Consider the following 22,548-nt stretch of genomic DNA (forward strand, 5'->3'; position numbering starts at 1 on the left):
CCAAATTCAAATCCCATGTGTTTTGCTACCCTCTCCAAAACTGAACTCCATACAAATCTTCATTCCTATGTTCTTCAGAAAATCAGTATTTGCCCAGTGATACTTATTTAACCAAGTGCCATTTTAACCACAGCCATAATAGATACCCAGAAGGCAGCAGTACTTCGTCCGGTGAAGATACCATAAACATAAAGCTATACACTACTACATGTATGGTGAGTCACTTATACAAAAAACATATAATTTAAATCTGCCAACTCTTTCATTTAACTTTCGCTGATTTAAGAATTATGCTTAGGCTTTTCTTTCTGGAAATGTCTGAACCTATTTCTTTGAACTCCCTAAATTAATATTTGACCGGATTAGGTCATTAACTCCAGGACTGTAATAAATACTACTAATAATAGCTAAGGCTTCAGTGGCACTGACCATGTAGACTTACATATAAACTAATATAGGCACACCTCGGAAATTCTGCAGGTTTGCTTCCAAACCACTGCATTAATGTTGCAGTAAAGTGAGTCAAATGAACTTTTTGGTTTCCCAGTGCATATAAAAGTTATGTTTACAGCATACCTTAGTCTAGCAAGTGTGCATTACATCTAAAAAATCAATGTTTTTATTAATTTATATATATTTAGCAATGTATGTAGTAATATATTTATTAATACATATTTGTGTTAATGCATTTATTAATGTATCCATTAATTTAAAATATTGCTAAACAAATGTTAACCATCATCTGAGCTTTCAGTGAGTCATAATCACTGATCATAGACCATCATAATATAATAATGAAAAAGTTTGAAATAAAAGGAGAATTACCAAAATGGGACACAGAGACACGAAGTGAGCAAACCACAGGAAAAATGGTGCTGAAAGACTTGCTTGATGGCGGCGTTGCTACAAACCTTCAATTTGTTTAAAAAAAAAAAAAAGCAGGGGCGCCTGGGTGGCTCAGTCGGTTGAGTGGCCGACTTCGGCTCAGGTCATCATCTCGTGGTCTGGGAGTTCGAGCCACGCGTTGGGCTCTGTGCTGACAGCTCAGAGCCTGGAGCCTATTTCGGATTCTGTGTCTCCCTCTCTCTGACCCTCCCCCGTTCATGCTCTGTCTCTCTCTGTCTCAAAAATAAAAATAAACGTTAAAAAAAATTTTAATTAAAAAAAAAAAAGCAAAAACACAGTATCTCTGAAGAGCAATAAACTGAAGGACAATTAAACGACATATGCCTCAAGAGTCCCTATAACAATCTTATGGGGTAGGTATACTGTTATTTTCTCTGTCTCACAGCTGAGAGGAAAGGAAAACTGAGGCAGAGAGAGGTTAAGTAACTCGTCCCAGGTGACAAGGTGCAGAGATAGGATTTGAACCCAAGTAGGCTGTCTCCAAACTCAGTATTCTTCAGCCTAGATTATACAGTATTTCTTAGGATACATTAGCAGATTTAATTTTTTTTTAATAGACAGATTTTATTTGAAGAGAATAGCTGATCTTGACTTAATCCAGGGGGAAAAAGATTTTTCTATGTCTATTAATAACAAATAGTAAATTAGGAGGTTATACCTCATTGCTTGACTGATTGTTGCCTTCTTTTACTGAGATGCTAATACATTAAAATGGTCCTTTGGGAGACTAGAAAAAGAAAGAATGGCCACAAAGTCCAGTAGGCTACTAATTAGAAGTCTCCACATGCTCTCCTCCTCTCTCTGCACAAATTTTAAAGTTTCCCCACGTCCTTCTGGACATCTTCTATGTTGGCAATTCCAAGTCATTAAAATAGTCTCAAACAATGTCCTGATAGTACCCATAAAGTCTCTTATGAGAATATTCTCCCAGACAATAGCTGAAGATCTATAAACAACAGCATGGTCTTCTCTATGACTTCCCATCATCAAAATGAAAGATTTCCGAAGAAAATGGGGGGAAAATTAAAACATGTGGAGAATGGAGAGAAATGCAGAGAGAAGTTCTAATTGGCATGCACTAAGGGCTTTGTGGCCATTTTATAACTATGTTTACTTTATGAAGTCATGTATCAGAACTCAGTCTAGAATAATGTGGTCAAGGAAAATCAGGATGTTAAAGAAAATGATAACCATCAGCTAGAGGGGTTCGGTTGAGCAGGCTGGATGTGTACTGGGCAGAATTGGCTTCATGTGGAAAAAAGAGAAGTTCAGACCAGTAGGTAAGCCAACGATCCAGGGTTTCTGCCCAGAGAAGGAAGCAAAGACACATGGATTGAATAGATGTCAGGGCTCCAGTTCTTAGGAAAGTAGCAGGCAAAAGAAATGGGAGACTGGGACTTACGTATACAGTAAGAGTCAAGTTATAGCTCTTGTCTTTCACTTGCTCTTGCCTCTCAGTCACCAAGCAAGATTTCCAATCTCCTTAACTTCTACCCCAAGATATAAAAACACATCTTCAGACCCTGTGTGCACTCTTGTTCTCTTTACACACTTCTAAATGAGAACCCAAAAGATATAGTAATCACTTCCATTTATTGCTTCGTAACTATCTAAACTTGTTTTTAACAAGTTCATACATTTGCCTTTTAGCATTTTACTTTCAGTTGAAGATTGCAAGGTTCTATTTTTTTTTTTAATGTTTATTTTTGAGAGACAGAGAAAGAGAGAGACAGAGTGTGAGTGGGGAAGGGTCAGAGACAGAGAGGGAGGGAGACACAGAATCTAAAGCAGGCTCCGAGCCCTGAGCTGTCAGCACAGAGCCCAACATGGGACTTGAACCTACAAGCCACAAGATCATGACCTGAGCTGAAGTCAGATGCTCAACCGACTGAGCCACCCAGGCACCCCAAGGTTTTATCTTTTAATGAAGATTCCAACGTGTAAACAAATACTGGAGAGAAAGAGAGGTTGAAATTGAAATCCCCCTAGATAGAGTCCACCTTATTTCCAGAAGAAAATGGACTTATTTCATTCTTAAGTCCACCCAAAGAGCACAGCCATCCTCTACCCTGGAAATGTTGTTGGGTAAAGTATCTTTACAGTTGGCCTCTTCCAAGTCCTGAAGCAACTGTTCCCCAGTGCAGGTTTGTGCTTGCTGGTCTTTCCTCCCTATAAAATGGAACCCCAGAGGTAAGGGGGGGGGGGGGGGGGTCCCACTGCAGTCATTCTGCAGAGGTGATCCCTGAATTCATATATGTACCAAACATTAGGTCATGAGATCATGACCTAAGCTGAAATTACTTTAGTCCAGGGTTTATCAACCACAACACTACTGATATTGTTAAAGAGAAAATATTCTGACAGTTGTCAAACAAGTATGGGAGGATTTAACTCAGGACCATTATAATAGGTGTCAAGACTATCAAAACAGGGGAGTGAGATCAGGCTCAACTCCAACTCCATAGAGCAAAGACAACTGGGAATTTATACCAACCAACAAGCAGAGTGAGGAAGTCAGGAGACAGAAAATTACTAAGACAAGACAGCAAGGATGGGGGATTCTTACTAAACTGATCTAACAGGATTCTTGCTGAGCAGATATCAAGGGTGGGGAATATGGAATTTGATCAGGAATCAAAGCTGATCAGATATTAAGAATGGGGGTATTTTCACTAAACTGGCTTGGCAAAATTCTTGCCAAAATGGAGATAGGCAGGCCAAAAACAGGATGGGAGCCAAGTTTAAGACCTAGTCGGCAAGAAGGCTCAGAGGAGCCTAACTTAAGTTTGGGCAAGAGAAAGTCTTTGTCAACATTTTGGATCAGTCCTTTGTTTGTCTTGAGGAGCCATTCTGTGCATCATGTTTAGCAACATCTCTGGCCTCTACCCACTAATTGCCAGTAGCATCCACACCCCCCACAGTTGTGACCACCAAAAATGTCTGGAGACCATGCCAAATGTCCCCTGGTGGCAAAATTGCCTCTGGTTGAAAACAACTGCTTCAGATCAAGGGTTGTCTTTTTTTTTTTTTTTTTTTTCTTTCCTGTAAAGAGCCAGGCAGTGAATGTTTTAGGCTTTTCAAGATACATATACAGTTGATCCTTGAACAACACATGTTTGAACTACACAGGTCAACTTATATGTGGATTTTTTTTTCCAATAAATACAGAACTATAAATGTATTTTCTCATCCTTATGGTTTTCTTAATAATATTTTTTTCTCTAGCTTACTTTAAGAATACAGTATATAATACATATAACATACAAAATGTGTAGTAATTATCTGTCTGTGTTATCAGTAATACTTCTGGTCAATAGGAGGCTATTAGTGATTTTAGGAAGGTTTTTAGGGAGTCGAACGTTAGCATGGATTTTATTTTCTGTTTGTTTAATGTTTATTTATTTTTGAGAGAGAGGAAGAGAGAGAGGCAGAGAGAGGCAGAGAGAGAAGGAAACAGAGGATCTGAAGCAGGCTCCTTGCTGACAGTAGCCCAACACAGGGCTCGAACTCACAGACTATGAGATCATGACCTAAGCTGAAATCAAGAGCCAGATGCTCAACTGACTGAGCCACCCAGGTGCCCCAGCTGTGGATTTTCTGGGAAGCCAGTGCCCCTAACTCCCCACATTGTTCATGCATCAACTGTATGCTCTCTATACATATTCCTGTCTCTTTTTTTTCCCAAGCATTTAAAAATGCCTAAACTGCGGCACCTGAGTGACAGTCAGTTAAGCAGCCAACTTCAGCTCAGGTCATGATCTCACGGTTTGTGAGATCAAGCCCCGTGTCCGGCTCTGTGCTGACAGCTCAGAGCTTGGAGCCTGCTTCGGATTCTGTGTCTCCCTCTCTCTCTCTGCCCCTCCCCTGCTTACACTCTGTCTCTGAAAACTGAATAAACATTAAAAAAAAAAAAAAAATACCCTAACTATTCTCAGCTGGTAGATGGTTTAAAAAAAAAACAGACAGCAGGCCAGATTTGGTCCATGGGCCATTGTTGCCCAAACTCCACTTTAACCACTTTTTGAGTGCCTATAGACAGTATACAGACAGTATACAGACAGTATTATATTTAAGAAAATACCAAGTTACTTAAAAATATGAGTAGAGTCTTCATACCTTTCTATCAGTATTATTTTCTCAATTGAGGGAAAACAGAATTAGGGGTAAAATCTTATAGCAGCCCACAGAATGATTTTACATTAGAAAAGTACGCTCATTCTCAGGAGCCTGAAGGAAACTACTCAAAACAAATTCCCACAAATCTGCCCTTTCCCCACCAAACATAACCTGAACCTTGCATTCCCATCCCGAGGTCCCCAAATTCTGACATACAGTGTTGATTTAGAGGTTTGTTTTTGTTGTTTTTTAACTGACACTACTTTGGTTTATATTTCACATGGTTTTCATACACTCTCTCCTTACAAAACACTCTGGAATGCACCTCTAAAATTACTCTATTCCTGCCTACAAAGCCTGTGAATATGAAAGAGGTCACTATCTTGCCTAAGGGTCACTTACATGAACCCATACACTCCATGGTCCTCTCATTATTTTTCTCTAGAAACAAATATATACTTATATATTAATAGAATTGCCCTGGAAATGATGACTTAGTTAAAAATGACCCTAGGACTACATAGAGGTGATACTCCAATCCAGCTACTGAATACGAGAATTCAAGTTTTGTGGTGCTTTTGTTTTTAACAACTACAACAAATGCCACTGGGCAAAATAAAAAGACCCAGCAACGTTTGTTATTTCAACTTTCTAGTTTCCATTAGGTAAGGTTGAAATACCAGGCAAACTAGAGAAGGGATCTTTACACCAATTCAGGAAAACATGTCTAACATGTAAATTCTAAACCCTAGAGGATACATCTTCCATTGCTTATTCTTCTGTGATTAAAACATCAATATATAACTTTACCTTTGATGATAAGACCCTAAATAGCAAAGCAGTGGTTGATCATCAAAATAGAAGGCATATTCTTTATTTTCAACTGAATTTCTTTTTAAAAAAAAATTTTTTTTAACATTTATTTATTTTTGAGACAGAGAGAGACAGAGCATGAACGGGGGAGGGGCAGAGAGAGAGGGAGGCACAGAATCGGAAGTAGGCTCCAGGCTCTGAGCCATCAGCCCAGAGCCCCACGCGGGGCTTGAACTCACGGACCACGAGATGGTGACCTGAGCCAAAGTCGGACGCTCAACCGACTGAGCCACCCAGGCGCCCCTGAATTTCTTTTTTAAATCATAAAAAACAATAGTCATTGCAAACAATATATAGAAAATACAAGAATAGTAAAAATGACTCAAAGCATAAGCAATATACTATTTTTAAAGCTTTAATATCTTTCTACTTTTTCCTACATTTCCTAATAATTTCATAAATTTTACAAAATCAGAGGTATAAGACATGTGTGGCAAAAGAACTGGCAACAGAAATCAACAAATAAGGGATCCAAATATTCAATCTCTTCTGTTCATTCTTCTATAAATCTACCAAAAACACAGAAATCTAAATAAAAATATGTACAAATGTACTAAGTTTTTCATCAAAGAATATTTTTAATAGTGAAAAAACTGGAACAAGCTTGTGTTCAATAAGAAAAGGATTAAATATATTCTTATAGTGGAATGAATGACAACTGTTAAAATTGCATTTTTTTTTAAAGAATTTAATGACTTGGGATCAAATTTTGATTCCTGCTCCTTCCCTTTAATATTATATCCTGAGCATTTTCCCAAGTCATTACATTCTCAAAATAATCCAATTTATGGAATTTAGATTTTAGCTTTACAGAAAAGCAAAGAGAAGGAGATTGAAGATAGAAATTTCTTACTTCTTGATATCTCTTGCCAAATATTTTGCTAAATATTCTAGCAATTTATACTCCCACCAGAAGACTGGGGCGCATCTCAATGAGACTTGAAGGTATACTCTCAAATCACTAAGTGCAAATACCCAGAAAAAAATGTTTCATAAAAGTAATCATTTAGATTTTTTACATGCCTGTGAGTAAAGATCATAAAATATCCAAGTAGATTGCTAATTCTCTCCTTTATTAACAGAATACCAATTTTGCAGCAAGCAGCCAAGATCTAAGGCAAAAAGTAGATCTCCTGGGGGTGCCTGGGTGGCTCAGTCAGTTGAGCATCCGACTTCAGATCAGGTCATGATCTCACAGTTCATGAGTTCAAGCCCCATGTCAGGCTCTGTGCTGACAGCTCAGAGCCTGGAGCCTGCTTCAGATTCTGTGTCTTTCTCTCTATCTGCCCCTACCCTACTTGTACACTGTCTGTCTCTCAAAAATAAACAAACATTTAAAAAAAAAAAAAAAAGATCTCCTGGCCTCCCTATAGCCAGAGGTGATACTATGATACCGTCCGACCAATGGGTATAAGGGGAAATCCATGAAGGCAATCCATGAAGGCCTTTCAGGAAAGCCCTTAAAAAGGGTGGAGGCAAGAGGCAGACTGCTGGCAAGTCCCTTTTGCATTTTGACTTTCCCTTCATTCCTAGAATGAGGACCTACACTTGGGCTAGACTTCTTACGTCCATCTTGAGATGGGAACATGGGGCAAGGATCACACCAAGATAGTAAAGCTGAAAGATGGAAGGACCTAGGTCCCTGATAATCAAGAAACCACCACACTAAGCCTGGATAGCCTAGTGCCAGACTTGTTTTATGTGGAAGAAAAATAACCCCCTAATTTGTTTGAGCCATTGGTTCTGGTAGTTACTTATGGGTGAACCTAACCCTAACTGATATATCAACTTACAGAGTTATTTTTAAAAAGGTACGAAGCAGCTGGAATTGGCAGGAATTAATTAGTTCATTTAAATACTCATTTACTCTTCCATACAATCAATAGCTACTCTGGGCAATGGAAACACAGCAATAATGTAGCTTACAGTCTAAAAGAAAAACTGAACAATTAAGAAACAGTTTTATATGGGCACCTGGGTGGCTCAGTCAGTTAAGCTTCTGACACTTGATTTCAGCTCAGGTCATGATCTCATGGTTGTGGGATCAAGCCCCATGTCAGGCTCTGAGCTGGGCATGAAGCCTGCTTGTGTTTCTCCTTCCCTCTCTCTCTGCAAACCACCCTCCCCCCCAATTCACTCTCCCTCTCTCAAAATAAAAAAAACTTTTTTTATAAATCAGATGGTATGGAAAGAATGGTATGCTATGGCAGCAGGTAAGAAAAAGGATTTAACCCAAACTGTTGAAAGGTAAATGGGATCAGAGGTGGTTTTCCAGGTGATCTGAAATTTAAGTTGAGACCTGAAAACGGAAATGGTAGTGTTAGCCAGACGAAGAGACAGTGAGGGAGGAGTATTCTAGGTGCAGGGAAGAGCATATGAAAAGACCCAGAGGAAAAGAGGGACTGTGACATATTGTAGGGAATGCAAACAGTATGCTTTGCCAGAGCACAGAACTGGAGTGGGAGTAGGGACAGCACTCTTCCAGAGAACTTCCAAAAGGACAGATACTGACCCTTCTCTGCACCAGACCTGACTCTGACTTTTTTGTTCTTTTATTTCTCTAAATACAAATTAAGGACCCAAAGAGGCAAAAACAAAGATATCAATTATCTTTTTATTTTGAAACTCTCAAAACGTCAGGTACCACCAAGGTGCAGGTACCTGCACCCTTCCAGCTTTCTGCCTTAGGGTGAGATCCTTCAAATGCCTGAAACATTCTTTCCTCAGAACTCCTGGGGCTTGCCCAACAGAGAAGTGGAATAATCGAGGATTCACCCAATACTAGCTATCTGATCATGGAAAGGTTAGGCTGGTGAGTACAGAAAAGTGTCATAATCAGATTTACTACAAGGAAGAATAACACACTGGCCATAATATAAAGAAATGGACGGAAAGAGGACACAGGTTATAATAGCAGGGGCGAGAGATGATGCAGGCCTAGATTAGAATACTTACAATAGAAAGCAGAGAGGGACGCCTGGGTGGCTCAGTTGGTTAAGCGTCTGACTCTTGATTTTGGCTCAGGTCACGATCTCAGGGTTCATGAGTTCAAGCTCGACATCCAGCTCCATGATGACAGTGTGAGCCTGCTTGGGATTCTTTCTCTCCCTCTCTGTCTGCCCCTCCTCTGTTCATGCACAAGTTCGTTCTCTCTCTCTCTCTCTCTCTCTCTCTCAAAATAAATAAACTTAAAAAAAGAGACAGAGACAGAGAAGTAGATTGTGCTTCTGAAATTTAGTAGGTGTGCTCAAGAGGACTGAGCAGACATGCAGAGGGTAAGAGGGTGAAGTAAAGGGTAATCCTAGACATCTGGCTAGGCTTCCGAGAGAGGAAGGTAGCAGAGCACAATGATTAAGACTACAAACTCTGGGATTCCGTTTCCACCAATTAACAGCTGTGACCTTGGGGAAATTACTTAAGCCACATACTCGGGTATCCACATCTGTATGATAGGAATAACAATAGAATCTACCTCAAAAAATTGTGTGAGACTTACCTGAAAGTCCTTAGAACAGTCCCTGGCACATGGGGAATGCTGGATAAATGTCAGCTACATAAAGGGTGATGGTGATGCCATTCACCAAGACAAGGAACATGAGAGACTTCAGGGGAGTAGAAAGAAGAGTTCTGTTTTGGATATTTTAACTGGATCTGCCTGTGGGATATCCAGTAGGCAGCTGATTATATGAACTAAAGCTCAGAGGGGAGTTCTGAGAGTCAGGTGCTACTTTAGAAAGGGTGGTATTAAGGGGTCATTTGAGCAAGGCCTGGCAGACATGCAGAAGCGGGCCCTGAGGGGAGAGCACGTAGGTGAGATGTGGAGGAAAGAAGCTCCTGGGGAACCCTGACATTCAAGCAATAAAGGAAAAAAAAGACTGAGAAGGAGCAGCCACTAAGAGGGAGACTCACAAAAAATATTTCTAATAAGATTGTATCATAAAAATTAAAGAAACAAAAATATGAATGGCATGGGAGGGGAGCAGCAAATTTTCTTCTACCTTTCTAGGTTCTTTTGGCTGTCTATTAATTAAATTGACAAAAGACAGATTAACAGTAGAAAAACAGATTTCATTACATACATTCAGGAGTCCCCAAAAATGTGACCCACAGGCAGTTGGGCAGTTGAGGCTTATATGCCATCCTGAGCTAAGGAGAAGGGGGTAGGGGTGTGAGACTTCAAAGGGGAGAAAGACAATTTACAAAAGGTGGGAAGAGCTAATGTTTGGAAAACAAATGTTTTCCATGCCATTCAAAGACAATGAGATACAGAAAGGAACCTGGTTTCCAGGCCTTGCCAAGCTTCCCCCAAGCTTACCACACTTAGACCATATTCCTTATAGTTATCTCTGGTGACAGTTCTCTTCTTGGACCAAGCCCCCTATATAAATTATTTTAGGCCCCTAAGAGGGAGGGGAAATCTCTGAGTCTTTTGGGCCTCTAATTCAGCTCAAAGTAATCCACATGCCAAAGTGGCACATATCAGGGAGGCTTGATCTCAATTCCTTCAAAAGTCAGATGAGGGAAACATCACACAGAGGGAACAATCTCAGAGATTATAAATAAAGGGTAAGGACAAAAAGACCTCAGTAAAAGGCAGTATTCCCTAAGAGCCAGTGTTTATTTTTATAAATTACCTAAAGAACCACATAATGAAATCTCCAAGTTTACAAGAGTCAGAAAGCTCTTATTTTAAATGAGCAGACTGCCTTACCAATGAGGATTAGCATCAGAAAAATCTCCTACAATAATCTAAGTAGTCAAGAAAGAACAAGATTTTTCAAGGTAAGATTCTGATTTTTCAAAATCAGAACATATTGGTTTCAGTGAAAAATAATCCAAACTGCACTTTGCAAATAAAGTTCTGGCCCCCAAGCTTCAGTTACTGAACCTCCCAAAAAAGCCATTTTAAATCCCATTACTTTATAACTTGAAGGAAACTCAGAGACATCCACTGGTTCAGATCATAAATATGAAAATTTGCTGAAAAGTAGACAGCAGAGTCATCCAAGACCTACTGAATCAGAATCTCAGGGTATGAGGTTAGAAAAAATTTACTGCTTTTTAAAATTTTTTAAATAAGCTCACTAGATAATTTGTGTGCACACTAATATTTGAGAACCCTTGCTTTATCTGATCAGGAAACCAAGAGCTAAAGAATATGAATGACGGGGCACCTGGGTGGCTTAATTGGTTAAGCATCTGGCTTTGGCTCAGGTCATGATCTCACCATTCATGGGTATGAGCCCCACATCAGGCTCAGTGCTGATGGCTCAGAGCCTGGAGCCTGCTTCGGATTCTGTGTCTCCCTCTCTCTCTCTCTCTGCCCCTCCCCCACTTGCACTCTGTCTCTCTCTTAAAAATAAATAAACATTTAAAAAAAAAATTTTTAACGAATACGTATGACTTGGACAATAGCACATAGCTAATGAGAATGACTGAAGCAATTCTCAAACTGTAATATGCATCAGGATCATCTGAGGTCTTGTTAAACATAACTACCTGAGCTCTACCCTCAGAGTTTCTGATTCAACCTAAGAATTCACATTTCTTTTTAATTTTTTTAATATTTATTTTTGAGAGAGAGAGAGAGTGCGCACACATGCGAGCAAACAGGGGAGGGGCAGAGAGAGAGGGAGACACAGAATCTGAAGCAGGCTCCGGGCTCTGAGCTATCAGCACAGAGGCCGACACAGGGCTCGAACTCATGAACCACAAGATCATGACCTGGGCCGAAGTCGGACACTTAACCAACTGAGCCACTCAGACTCCCCAAGAATTTACATTTCTAACAAGCGTCCAGGTGAAGCTGATGCTGTTCATCTGGGGACCACACTTTGACAACCTCTGGTCTGCACTAGAGCCATTTAGAGACTTTTCTCTGTACACCGATTCAGGGCAGCCTTATACCCTTAAAGACCAAGAAAAGCCAATGCATTTCAGGAACGTTGTTGAAAATAAATAGAAAACATGACCAAACATAAATTACATACATTTATTCTAAGCCGTTCTGGTAAACTGGAAGAAACATACAGAGCTGGAAAAGATCCAAACTAAGCTAGAATGAAATTACAAGGGTCGTGGAACCTATGAAGAAATAAAAATAACTGAAAACATAAAAGGACAGATTTCACAAAACAATTTAAAGATAGATCGTGATTTTAAAGTCTATAAATTATGAAAAGATACATGCAGAATGAACAAATTTCAGAATGAAAGCACTAGGTAGCTGGTTTGATTATTTGACTGTACAAAGTCATTTTAGGTATCTCTTTATGTTATTTGATGGGATTTGGGAGTGGTGGGGGTCCGGAGCTGACAGCCAAGAAAGAATTCTTTGGTGCCAAAAGGTGATTTTATTAAAGTATGAACAGGACCCGTAGGCAGAAAGAGCTGCACTGGGGTTGTGAAGAGTAACTGATTATATACTATGGAATTGGGGGAGGTAAAGGCAAAAAGGGAGGCCTCTAAAAGGACTTTCATAAGTGAAAGAAGACTCCTAAGATACCTGAGCCCTTGCTATTCTCAAGCTAAGGTTATTTTCCCTCTAGCAAGACATTAACATGATGACAGAAGAAGTTCCTGGAGAAATGTTATCCACACTCTGTACTGGCCTTAAGTATTTGTCAGTGGGCTGCAGGTTATAAAGAAATTTAATTTTACCTGCCATTTCCTTCTTGCCTTTGTTCCCCACATCACTATGAAGGGGAGGGTGATGTTGGGGCTCCAGGAAACTGAGCCTATAGGTTTCTGGAGATTAGGCTATTAACAAGATTGCATTTTTCTTGTAATTTACTACGATATTCGTAAACTGATGGAGACTCATGTCCTGCATGACTGTGATCTCTATCAGTTAACCATTTGTTTTCTCCTTTCTTGTGTTCTTGCACAGCCAGGAGTGTCAGAGGAATAACATCACACATACCCCCCCTGGGGGGTTGGCGTTTGCTACCTATCAGCTTGCCTTATGCTCCCTCAGCATCATTTACTCAGAAAAATCTAGTCCAGTTTTGAGGCTAGATTTTTTATGCAAAACCACTTTTGACAGTGGTTTCCCACTGGTTCCACACAAAGCCATGGAAGTCACTCACCACCCCAATTCTGCATGACTCAGACATCCCGGATTTACGTCCGAAAGACAGCATTCTAGTGCTGCTATCACTGTGGCTCTTCTCTCGTGTAGACAAGTCTTAACCCTGAAACACTACATTCAAATATGTAATTCCCTCAACAGCTCAGAATATCTGTAATTGCCTCTGTCTACCTGCTATTTGTCTCACTGTTCTGAGAACAAAATCCCTAACAGATGAATTCCACTGACAGCAACTCCCCAAGACTATCATACACATTTTATATCATATTGTCTCCAACTCCTTTCAAACCCACTTTTCATCTGTAGTACTTACTGTGCTACCTTTATTATCTGCTACCATTTCCTCTGAAGAAAGTAATGCGCCTAAGTATGTAATCCTTTCATTATCCATGCCACTCCTACACCCACCTGAACTGTTCCCTCTATCTTCTGCCCAGGCTTTCCTCTCAGTTACATATATTTGCTACTATATTCTTCCCACTCGGTGCCCAGTACCCTCCTCCCCTCCCAAAAATAACCTGACTTCTAAGGGTACAATATCTGATGTCTGACCTTTCCAAAACCAGTGTAAATATTCTGTTGACACACACACACTGCTTTTTACAGCTAAGAGGCAAAAACAGGTTCCAAATAACTTCTGCTACACAGACAGGTGAATGTTTGAGCTGGCTACAGGTTTTTCCCAGGATTCATTACTGGCTATTCTCTACCACAAAAACGTTGATTCTGTTACGATCTTGAAACTAAAGCTCCATAAAACGACAAGATCCTTCATTGGCCAGAGTTAACTGAGAAAAGCCCTGTATCAGGTCTCATACACACACACACCCATACCTAAAAAACAAAACAGAGTTTACCATAATCACCCAAATACAAGAAGTCACTGCCCACCAATTAACAAACATAAAACTTAAACACAGGCTTTACACTAACCTACATTTATTAAACCTTAGTCTAAAGTGGGCTTCATATTTATAAAATAGTTTCTGAAATAGTCTTTTTTTTCTTTTTGTTTTGTTTCTGAAATAGTCTGACATATCTTCTTAATTACAAACAGAGGAGTTCTGGTTATTCCTACATAGATACAACATAGCCATTTATGAGTTTCTGCTTTTCTTTTCCTTATCCTAAACTGTTTTTAAAAATACAAACTTCACTTCAACAAACAGTGTTGGGAAAACCAAAAACCCATACACAAAACAATGAAGTTGGACACTTACTTTACACCATATACAAAAATTACCTCAAAATGGATCAAAGACCTAAAATAAAAACTAAAACTAAAAAAACTCTTAGAAGAAAAGACAGGGGGAAAGCTTCATGACCTTGATTTGCACAGGCAACAAAAGTGAAAACAGATATACTGAACTATATCAAAATTTAAAACTTTGGTGCATCAAAGGACACAATATACAGAGTGAAAAGGCAACCCACAGAATGGGAGAAAATATGTGCAAGTCATATTTCTTTTTTTTTTTCATATTTCTGATAAAGGATTAATATCAGAATATAGTATATATTAAAAAAATACAACTCAAAACTAAAAGACAAATGACCCAATTAAAGAATGGACAAAGGACAAGGGGTGCCTGGGGGGCTCAGTTAGTTAAGTGTCTGATTTCTGCTCAGGTCATGATCTCACAGTTCGTGGGTTTGAGCCCCACGTCAGGCTCTGTGCTGGCAGCTCAGAGCCTGGAGCCTGCTTCGGATTCTGTGTCTCCTTCCCTCTCTCTCTGCCCCTCCCCAGCTTAAGTGCTTGCTCTCTCTCTCTCTCTCTCTCTCTCTCTCTCTCAAAAATACACATTAAATTTTTTTTAAAAAAATGGACAAAGGACTTGACTAAACATTTCTCAAAAAAAAAAGGTACACATAGGGCCAACAAGCATATGAAAAGGTGTTCACCATCACTAATCATTTGGGAAAGGCATATCAAAACTACAAAATACCAACTCACATCCATCGGAAAGTCTGCTATTAGAAAACAAACATAACAGGGGCGCCTGGGTGGCTCAGTCGGTTGAGCGGCTGACTTCAGCTCAGGTCACAATCTCGCGGTCCGTGAGTTCGAGCCCCGCGTCGGGCATCGGGCTCTGGGCTGATGGCTCAGAGCCTGGAGCCTGTTTCCGATTCTGTGTCTCCCTCTCTCTGACCCTCCCCCGTTCATACTCTGTCTCTCTGTCTCAAAAAAATAAATAAACGTTAAAAACAAACAAACATAACAGATGTTGGCGAGGATGGGGAGAAAGAGGATCTCTTGCATTGCTGGTGGGAATGCAAACTGGTGCAGCCACTCTGGAAAACAGTATGGAGGTTCCTCAAAAAATTAAAAATAGAACTACCTTATGACCCAGCAATTGCACTGCTAGGTATTTATCCAAGGGAAAAATGTATGCTGTTTCGAAGGGGCACATGCATCCCAATGTTTATAGTAGCACTATCACCAATAGCCAAAGTATGGAAAGAGCTCAAATGTCCATCACGGATGAATGGATAAAGAGGATGTGGTATATATATATACAATGGTGTATTACTCGGCTATCAAAAAGAATGAAATCTTGCCATCTGCAACTATGTGGATGGAAGTAGAGGGTATTATGCTAAGGGAAATTAGTCAGAGAAAGACAAATATCATAGGACTTCACTCATATGAGGACTTTAAGACACAGAACAGATGAACACAAGGGAAGGGAAGCAAAAATAATATAAAAACAGGGAGGGGGACAAAACATAAGAGATTCTTAAATATGGAGAACACACAGAGGGTTACTAGAGGGGTTGTGGGAGGGGGTAATGGGCTAAATGGGTAAGGGGCATTAAGGAATCTACTCCTGAAATCATTGTTGTACTATATGCTAACTAACTTGGAGGTAAATTTTTAAAATAATAAAAATAAAAATAAAACAAGACAAAACAAAACAAAAAATCAATAACCAGTGTCAGTGAGGATGTAGAGGGTTCTTGGGTACCATTGGTGGGACTGTAAAGTGATGTAGCTGCTAAGGAAAACAGTGCTTCATAAAATCAAAAATGGAATTACCATTTGAACTAGCAATTCCACTTCTAGATATATACTAGAATATATAATAATATATATATATATAATAAAATAACTGAACACAGGGACACAAACATATTTATACACCACATACATAGCAGCAGTATTCGTGACAGCCAAAAAAGCTGAAGCAACCCAAAAGTCCATCAGTTGATGAATGGATAACACAAAAACGTAGTAGAATATGATTTAGCCTTAAAAAGTAAGGAAATTCTGGGCCTGGGTGGCTCAGTCGGTTGGGTGTCTGACTTCAGTTCAGGTCATGATCTCACGGTTCATGGGTTTGAGCCCCACATCAGGCTCTGAGCGCAGAGCTTGGAGCCTGTTTCAGATTCTGTGTCTCCCTCTCTCTCTGTCCCTCCCCCGCTTGTGCTGTCCTTCTCTCTCAAAAATAAACATAAAAAACTATATATTTAAAAAAAGGAAACAAGCATCTCAAGATAATAGCCTTCACTTAGAAATCTACAGTCACATTCTTATTTTACATTTATCTCTCAATATTAACATGTACAGAATGCTATAATATTGCACATATCTTTTAAAGTAAAGGTATAATCTGTAAACTTGAAAATATCTAAAAACTAACACACTTTATACGCAAGGCTTACACTACCTAAAAATAGTAAATTTATAGGAACGATTACTAAAGAATGTACATGGTAATGAAAATAACATCGTAACAAAGGCTACTGTTTCATTTCATGTTAATACTCCCTTTCATTGGGGGGGGGGGTTCAAAGAGCTTCACAAAATTTCAGGACACTATAAATTTTTCCTTTTTTTTTTTTTTTAAGTTTATTTATTTTAAGAGAACGAGAGCAGGAAAGGGCAGAGAGAGTGGGAGACAAAGAATCCCAAGCAGGCTCCATGTTGCCAGCATGAAGCCCCCCATGGGGCTCAATCCCACAAACTGTGAGATGATGACCTGAGCCAAAACCAAGAGTTGGATGCTCGGACACGGGAGGCATCCAGGCGCCCCAAGTCTTTTTTCTGTTTGAATCATAAATTGCACAGCAAAACTTTCCTCACTGTATTTACTGGAAAACACTAGGCTGGATGGTAAATGAGTGTAGCATAGACTCCAGGGGCCTCCAGTGCCTCCCCATTCCTCTTTCCCAGCCACACTTGAAGAAGATATCTGAGGTACAACTTATTAGCAAATATGAAGAGCAGATATTTCATAAAATTTAGCATTTGGCATCTGGATGTCAAAAATAGATTTATGATTTGCACCTAAGGAAAAAATACATCCACTTTGAATTTAGACATAAAGTTCAAAGTACAGTTTTATTCAATTACACCCTCCATTTGATCTAATGATAAGCTACTTGAGAATGTAGTCCTGTGCTATTATATTCAAAGCAAATATCAAGGAAATAACTATGCAACAACAGCTTCACATTAAAAAAAAAAATACAAAGATTAGATAGAGGTATGCTTTTACAACATTGGGGATGTCAATCTTCGATGGTATTTACTTGACAAATGCAGATTCCCAAACCCCTCCCCACACCATTCTGATTGTGACACCCTAGATTGGGGCCTAATAATTTGAATTTTTAATGTGCATTTTTAACAAGCACCCTAATAACACTTGGAAAAATAATGCAAAACACACCACCAGTAAGATGCAAATTACAAGGCGTAGAGGTATACCTGAAGTTTAAATCCCATCTTATTTAACCTCATTAATACTGGAACCCTTTCTACAATGCAGACTGATTGATTTTAATAAGAAAGAATACCAACATATACATAGTCAAATAGATAGCACATGCTTCTCTGCAAACTATAAGCCCTATTGTTTAACAATACTACCATTGTTTGAAACTTAGAGTCACCTCTTCTTAGAATTCACTTTTAATACAGTGTATAAGCCTTCAAACACACAAATTACAAAAAGGAAAACTGTTTTCATTATGTTACTGTACCTTGTGGTTTTTGATCAAAAGTAGAGCCCCACAGATTCATTACCCTAGCTCTAAAGTTTAGACTACTTCCCAAATACACCCCCACAGGGTTGAGATGTGCCACCACAGAAAATATGATGCTTACGAGTGCTACTGGAGAGGGGCGCCTGGGTGGCTCAGTAAGTTAAGCTACCAAAGTTCAGGTCATGATCTTGCAGGTTCGAGCCCCACGTGGGGTTCAGGCTCTGTGCTGACAGCTCAGAGCCTGGAGCCTGCTTCAGATTCTGCGTCTGTCTCTCTCTCTCTGCCCCTTCCCCACTTGTGCTCTGTCTCTGCCTCTCAAAAAAATGAATAAACGTTTAAAAATTTAAAAAAAAAAAAAAGAATGCTACTAGAGGATAGAGATGTAGATCCAAAAAACACATAAATAAATTGGTTTTTCACGTTTATGTAAATGTTTTGAGTATAGGACAGCCTCTCAAACTGTTGTGAACAAGATAATGTTCACTTGGATGTGTAAGTTCAAGTAGGTTTTTTTTTTTAAGCCTGTTACAGAACAGTACTGAACTCATACTAATAGTAATGAGAAGATGTTACCTGAGATTGCTGTCTTTGGTAGCGTAGTGCTGGGCTGTATTTGCTCAATTCACGCTATCAGAGGGGCAGAAAAGATTTCTCCAACACTTGGCACTGTTGGAAACTCCCAGAAGAAGACTTCCGAAATCTATAGAAAGGAATAAAAAATATCCCACGATCATTAATAAACTGCTAAAACCCAGTCTAAGACTCTCTAGTCTTTCTCCCCTCCCTTTCCCCACCATTTGTGGTACACTGAGAGGGTTCTCCTCAGATCGCACCTCTCTTTATCAAAAAGAAAATTATAAGCAAAAAGTAAATTTTTACCTAAACACCTGAATGCTCGCCAAAAATGAAAGACTCCCTCTGGGTAGCAGAAAGTAGAGGATTTCTCCATTGTCTAAGAGATGTTAGACAACTATACACTTCTTTCAGAATAGAAGAAAAAAAAAAACATGAAACTAAATAAATCCATACCCCTGCATCAGCAGCACTGTATTAAGATAATGACAATACAATACAAAATAGTCAAGGCAGGGCCACAAACAACTTTCACAATCAACTTTTTAAAAGTGTGGAATACTCCCAAAATATTCCCTGGTACCTCTGACCTACCCTGACTTTGACAGTTGAAAGTTCCAGCTTTTTTGCCAGCCCATGACCAAGGTTTACTTTGGTCTTAGACACACATCTCCTATCATCAGGCCTAACTGGGAAGATAAGTTTCACAACACAAATGGATGGTTTAATCCCTACTGTACAGCCAGAAATACAGGAGTCTGAAGAATGTTGGGAAATTATCCTACCTGAGAGAAATACAAAGAACACCTAGAAGTGTCCTGGAGAGCACAGCAAAAACACTAACTCCAAACACAGAGTACAAAAGGCAGAAGCTAATGCAAATGCTAAACAAAACCACAAGAAGTCACTGTTCAAGATCAAAATAGGTGGAAGCTAGACAAATGTCCAGGTAAGAACATCTTATAATAAAACAATAAATGCTACACTTAAATTTGGCCCTTAACTACAGAGAACAAACTGATGGTTACCAGAGAGATGAGTGAGGGGATGGGTTAAATAGGTGATGGGGATTAAGGAGTGCACTTGTGGTGATGAGCACTGGGTGTGTACAGAAGTGTTGAATCACTATATTGTACACCTAAAACTATTACACTGCCTGTTGACTCTACTCGAATTAAAATAAAATTAAATTATATATATATATATACATATATATATATATATATACACACACATACAAACACTTAACTGTAAAGCACAAAAACCATTTAAATGCCCAATAACTGGGGAAGAATTAAGTAAATTTGACACAACATAATTTACTTAACCGTCATTTTGTCAGCCATCAAAAAACTTTGAGTTTATAACAAAATGGAAAATGCCATTTACCATATGAAGAAAAAGTTGTAATTACATGTGATCACAACTACTTTTGCAAAAGCAAGAAATAAGATGCAATATGTTCTGATATAGTTGTAAGTATTGGGTAAAATATTTCCCCAACCCAGGTTAAGGGGAACAATTCAAGAGTCTAGTACAACAAATACGTCTTTAAAATCTGTGTGTAACAAGGATGAGCCACTCGTTAATGCAATAATTTTCCTGCAACAGTCCAATATATTAAAAGAGGCTTCCTAGAAGTCACTGTCAGAGGTTTTGTGTATGTGTTTGTAACGTAATACCTTTTCTTGTAACAAAAGTTTTACAAAAGCGAAAAAATGGGGAAGGGGGAGGGAGACCTCAGTGCAACCTAAATCTTCAAAACTGGGCACAGTAGTGATACTGACCAGGCACAAGAAGAGTGAGTATGAGGCACAGAAAATAAAAGGTAACATTTTACACCCAAATAAATTCTTATCATTAAAAAGGAGACAGAAGGCCCCAAATGGAGGCACTTGTGCTAAACCCCACCTCAGCAAACCAAGACTTAATACCTAACCTGCTTTTCCAACCCCCTCACCATCCCCCCCCAGGAATGTAACCTTTAACCAACCAACATGGAATTAGCTGAACAGCACTAGCGAGATAATCTACCAAATACACCCCCTCCCATCTCCCTTAGGGTGACAACCTTGTCTGAAACAATGTATTCTTTGCTAATAATTTCCATTTTCTGCCCCCACCCTCCTGCCTTTAAAAACCTTTCCTCTTCTACAGCTCTATAAAGCTCCTTTCTGTCGCTAGACAGGAGGTTGCCCAATTCATAAATCAGTTAAACAAGGCCAGTTTGATCACCAAATTTATTCCGTTGAATTTTTGTTGTTTAAAAATACCAAAATATCTTCAGTACCTTCAAATCTGCCTTCTTCACTCTAATGAATTAATCATTTATTAAGCATCTGGGACAGCGCAGTGTAATTCATAATCAAATCTACAGGCATTTCATCGCAAGAGGTTTTACAAGAGAACAGAATGCTACTTTTTCCATAATCCCACATGAACAGTTTCATCATCATGCACTGGAGAGATACAGGCTCTCCTAGTGCCTCTTAAGAATTACAGATCGCTTCCAGATGCTTTTCAGGTGATTTCGAGCCTTTCTTCATTCTGTGACTCTTGAATTATGAAAGGGCATCTCTAATTCATGAGAAATACTTCTCCCATCTTAGTGTCCATTATCATATATCACATATCCTCCCCTTACACTCTAAATTTTTAGACACACACGTACGCTTTTACTTAGGTAAAAAGGCATCGTGTATCTATCACTAAGGGCTTTACTGAGAACCATTTCTATTTTACCATCATGATTCCGCCAGCAGCAACACTTTGGAACTTCAAAGGAAGCAGAGTCCTTTGACAGTAATGCACAGAATGACATCGAAGCAAGGTTAAAAAGAACTCAAGTAAATTGAAAGGACTCTCAAAAAAATTCACTGGGTCTTGGTAATTCTCTTGGTTGTCATCTCATTTAAAAACAAAATATTTCTCCTGCTTAAAAGGGGGGGGTGGGTAGGGAGTTAGCAGTTAACTGTTCAGTCACACTCAGATCTGTGCTCAGGCAAGTACTCTAACAAAACATTCTACCTCCACATAATAAAATCAAATTCAGGCTCACACTCTTCTGTGTAACAGCTAGGTTACATCCCTAATTTCAACTGAGAAACAAAATTTAAACCTCATTTCCTGATGGCATAAATTCAGTGAATTTAGACCTCTGCTGTGCTGAGTTCAGAAATCTGTTAGCAGGCAGAAGCACACAAAAAGCACAGCGAAACCACCAAGTGAACATGGGGCGGGGGTCGGGGGCAGGGAGGATAATTAATACCCACATCATGGACTTCTCCCTATAATCAGTACAACAGATTCAGGGGGTTTACACAGGAGGTGTGGATTTATCCGCAGCACTACATTAATTGACCTGTGCTATAATCAAGTGCTTTCCTGGAGGGTAATTAAATCAATCAATCAAAACAGAAGTCTCAAAAAGTTCAACAAGTTCATTCAAATACATGCAATTGACTATGAGCTAATTATTGAATAATTTCATCCTCCAAAAGAGCTGACCTGAAATAGACTATATCCACACGTGGAAACTGTAGGATAGAACAAAATATATTCTACATGGTTCTACAATCTTCAATGATTCCATTAAGCACATCAATAACAACTCAGCCTTAAAATGCACGGGCCTAAACCCAATCCCTGAATTTTACAGACAATAAAAACGAAGCACAAGGCACAAGAGGCTGAGTGACCTGTTCAAGATCAAACAGCTGGTATGTGGTGAAGACAGAGGGAGATACCCTACCTTCTGACCCACAGTGATGCCATCTTCTCCACATTATACGCTCACGATTCCTCAACTATCTACCCATTAAGTTGATTATATTCCTCTGCCCCACCCCCCCCCAACAGCAAAACTTCTAAAGCTTTGGGAAAAGCTGAATCAAATGAAGCTTCAATCTTCAATTTCCATTCAATCAATCCCTGAGATTTTGCATTACGTTTATAGAGTCTCTTATTTACCCAAGAAACCCAGTGTAATCTGGATGACTTTG

General features: G+C 39.2%; 1 protein-coding gene across 5 annotated transcripts in view; it reads right to left on the reverse strand.

The window, feature by feature from the left end:
* Positions 1–22,548, reverse strand: part of FHIP1A (FHF complex subunit HOOK interacting protein 1A) — a 242,186-nt gene that overhangs the window by 153,670 nt on the left and 65,968 nt on the right. For all 5 annotated transcript variants that reach the window (XM_015081392.3, XM_015081397.3, XM_053216866.1 and 2 more), the window contains exon 2: positions 18,548–18,674. The gene's annotated coding sequence lies outside the window, so the exon portion shown is untranslated. The remainder of the gene's footprint in view (positions 1–18,547; positions 18,675–22,548) is intronic.

Source organism: Acinonyx jubatus, chromosome B1 (genome assembly GCF_027475565.1).
Source record: "Acinonyx jubatus isolate Ajub_Pintada_27869175 chromosome B1, VMU_Ajub_asm_v1.0, whole genome shotgun sequence".
In the NCBI taxonomy this organism is placed as follows: domain Eukaryota; kingdom Metazoa; phylum Chordata; class Mammalia; order Carnivora; family Felidae; genus Acinonyx; species Acinonyx jubatus.